This window comes from Humulus lupulus, chromosome 3, assembly GCF_963169125.1.
Source record: "Humulus lupulus chromosome 3, drHumLupu1.1, whole genome shotgun sequence".
NCBI lineage: Eukaryota > Viridiplantae > Streptophyta > Magnoliopsida > Rosales > Cannabaceae > Humulus > Humulus lupulus.
Window position 1 is genome coordinate 19,060,726 of NC_084795.1, and position 3,901 is coordinate 19,064,626.

General features: G+C 30.4%; 1 long non-coding RNA gene across 1 annotated transcript; it reads right to left on the reverse strand.

The window, feature by feature from the left end:
• Window positions 1–887: 887 nt before the first annotated feature.
• Window positions 888–3,527, reverse strand: LOC133820971 (uncharacterized). Its single transcript, XR_009887240.1, has 2 exons — window positions 3,328–3,527; window positions 888–1,260 (listed from the first exon to the last, which is right to left on the reverse strand). It is a non-coding gene; the product is annotated as an uncharacterized LOC133820971 (long non-coding RNA).
• Between the last annotated feature and the right edge of the window lie 374 nt (window positions 3,528–3,901).

The window sequence follows — 3,901 nt, forward strand, 5'->3', positions numbered from 1 at the left end:
GGGTTTAATGAGTTTCAACAACCTCTGAAGATAAATACAATATATCAAATAGGATAACTATAATCTCTAATGATCTGAAAGTTAGAAAGAAGATGAAGAAGAAGAAGAAGATCCCTTTCCCTTGAGCCCTCCTTCTCTATTTATAGGCTCAAGGAGGATTTACATTAATTTGTTACAGATATCATTTCCTAAATAATTAAATACTCAGGAAATCATGGGAGATAATTTTGGATACTATCATAACTGCATAAGATCTTTTCCGCGCATAGCATTCGTACGACCAGGCTGGTCGTATGAAGAGATCGAACGTCGTGATACTAGATGTCTTCCTGGTCGATAGTCGAGCATGAATTCTGCCAGATGTTAGCCACGTGTACTAAATGTTTGCCATGTCATCCATGCTTGTTTTTTGGATAACAAAAATGATTTAAAATAAAAGATAATTAAAATGAAAATCTAAATTAATATAACCTAAATAAACTAAAATAAACCTTAAAATTACAAAACATAAAAAAAAAAAATGTTCTTGAGTAGTTCATCTTTAACACCAAATATAGTTCATCAATCTATCTGAAGAAGATTGGAATCATGCAAAAAAAAAAAAAATCAAATGCATAATAGATAAGATGAAAAAAAGTTGCAAGACAAACAAGCTGCCAACGAGATAAACAATACCATATTTAATCGAGGTACCAAGTATATATTATTAGGATCTCCAAATCAGTTCAATTAAACTTTAGACAAAGAAACCTAGAAAATGGCAAGAACAAAGGAAAAAAAACCCAAATTTCATTGCCTGCAGCCATAGATCTTGTCGGCACTATGAATGAACTTGAACAATGTTAAACATAAACCCAGATCCATTCAAAAAGTTGAACACAATGAACTCAATATATAGATTTCATTTCAAAATCTCACAATTCTAAGCATACAATGGGTTGAAAAATCTACAATTTCACCAAAATACAATCAAAATACAAAAATTCAAATCCAAAAATCCATAAACAAAAACCATATTTGAAAAGTAAAAACCCAAATCTTTCAACAACACAAATCACTATCTTAGTCAAAGCAATCTTTCGATCCTCCTAGTCATCGAACACCTTGTCTCCGTAGCCCAAATGCCTTCTCGTAGGTCACCTCCGATCTCTTCTCCAAGCCATCTCCCCACTGCCTTCCCATCACTCTTCTTGTTTCCTCCCGTAGGTCACCTTCTCCTATCCATCTTCCAGTCTCTGTCGCTGCCTTCCATGGTTGAAGCTAGTAGTTACAAAGCAAAAAAAAAAAAAAAAAATCAAGGGAAATGAAGGAAAACTTAATGTCTCTAGTCCATGTTCAGATCCAAATGAGCATGAACATAGAACTTAGTGTTAGGAGTGTGTCCTAAAAGCATGTAAAGACATTTGTTTTTTTAATGAATAAATAAATACAATAGTTTATTATTATTGTTAAATTATTGTTTGAATAATTTTGAAAATATCAGAAAAATTCCATATTCATTATTGAGGATGTGATCTTGTACTAGTACGAGAGAATTAAGATCACATGAATGAATAAAAATAGTCAACAACAACAAATTAAAGTTATGGAATTCTTTAATTGGAGTTGTAAGTACGGTTTACTGAGTATCATAATGATACAAATAATCTAGATTCGGATTATTGATGTGGAAAGACATCTTGGTAAAGGTGCTTTATATAATATAATTATATATGACATGGACCGATATGAATTAGAGTCTTTATCCAAAAATCATTTAACAATAAAGACTTGTAATTCATATCATAACTGATGATCATTTATAGATCAACCTAAATCCTGAGTGTTCATGAACTCCTGTTCATGCTTATTAAATCTTTTGATTCATTCGTTAAGCTCTCTTCAAAGAACGAGGCTAATGACTTTTGTTTTGGAGATTTAATATCATGGATGGCTGGGAACATGTATCAACAATATGGAATCTAATCTTTCCTAACGGATCATATATTAGTTCCCTTAAGGGTTAATTCTGGAACTGAATGATTTTGATCTCAAATCTATAGTTAGATTATAGATTAATTATTCACTAGTGAATTAATGGTACTTAAGGAATAAGAAGTAAATTAGAAATGTTAAATGGTAATTCTTCCATTCTAATTTATGAACTAATTAATTAGAGGGTTGAACTATTGTAAGATGGTTATATCAATGGACGACTTAAGAAAAATATTTCTATAAAAGTATATCTATAACATAAAGAGTGCAATTCTGAATTTATAGTGGAGTAATATCAAAATTAATAAATTAACTGTTATAATTAAATAGTTTAATTATTTAGTTTCAATTTATTGGAGCTTAATGTTATAGGTCCATGGTCCTCGAAATGGCTCAAACAATTACTGTCAAAGGCAAATACAAAAAATGGGCAAAAAAGGACTTATGTGATAAGTAAAATATTTTTCTATGTATCAAACATAATTATTGTTTAATTATGTGTAATTAATTAATTAAGAATTAATTAATTATTTGATTGAACAAAAATATAATTAATTTTGAATTAATTTATTTTTGGGATTTTTGGTATTTAAATAATAATAAAAATTGGGAAAAATCACATGCCATCACAGGCATGTGGTACACGTGTGGCACAGTGCACAGGCACTGTGCTACACGCATAAGAGAGTTTACTCAGTCTCTTGATTCCACAATTTTAGTTATTTAAATATTAAATAAATAATGAGATATTTTAATATAATTAAAATATTATTATTTAAACAAAAATCTGATAACTTATCAGTTATTTTGAATTTGTTTAAAATAACAAATATTTTAATATATTGGATATTATTAAATATTGGATATCAGTTTTTCACAGAACGTAACTTTTCAGGGATAGAAAAATATCTAGGAATCTCTCTCAGAGAAAGAGAACAGTGACAAAAACTAAAGTCATTGTTCTTCACAAAACCTAGGTCCAAACTTTATCAGATCTCATGTGTTGAGAACATCTGATAAATAGTTATTGCCTATTATTTGTATAGCGAGCCCACACTCGTTCTTTGTGTGCCTGAGAACATTTTGGAAGATCTTGGTGTGAGATCTCGAGGATTTAGCCATACGAAAAGATAGCAGCAAGGAAGGACCTGAGGTAATTTTTCTGTTCATGTCCTTGATTCAATATATATATATATATGCATGTGAAGAAGTAGAACTAGAAATCTTATGGGATTAATCTAACAATTTGATTGTTATTCCGCTGCGTATAATCTCTGATTTGATCAATAAAAACCAACACTTAGGAATCCAGAAAAATAAGAAGAACAAATAAAAAAACACTTAGAAACCCACTACAAGATCTGAAATCTCACGTCGGAGATCTGGGTTGGAGGTCTGTCGTTGCCGTTGATCCATTAGTCCACAACCCAAGGTTGATTTCTCTTTGTTCTACAACATGTGGCTGCCTTCCATGGTTTCCGAAGCTACCATTACAGAAAAGAATAAAAAGGAGAGGGAAGGCAACGAAGAAAGAGAGAAGGGAAAGAGAAGGAGGAGGAGGAGGAACCGTGATTTTCATTTAATTTGCTTTTATTTTGTTTAGTTTTGGGTTTTAATAAATGTAATTATATTTGTTTTAGTTTTAGTTTATTCAAAAATTGATTTAGTGCCCTTCTAATAATTTTTAATATTTTCAAATAATTTTTTATAATATTCAAATAATTAAAATGATAAGGACAAATGAAATCATGACACGTGTGCACTTGTGTCAGACGTTAAGTATGGGTACCAACAGTTGCACCGATTTCTCGACATAATGTATTATTGTCGCAAAAAAAATTTTTGAGTATTAAAGTGTAACTTTTGAAAAAGATTTGGGTATTATCTCCGCTAATATCCCATTAATATATAACTGAAATTTTTGAGG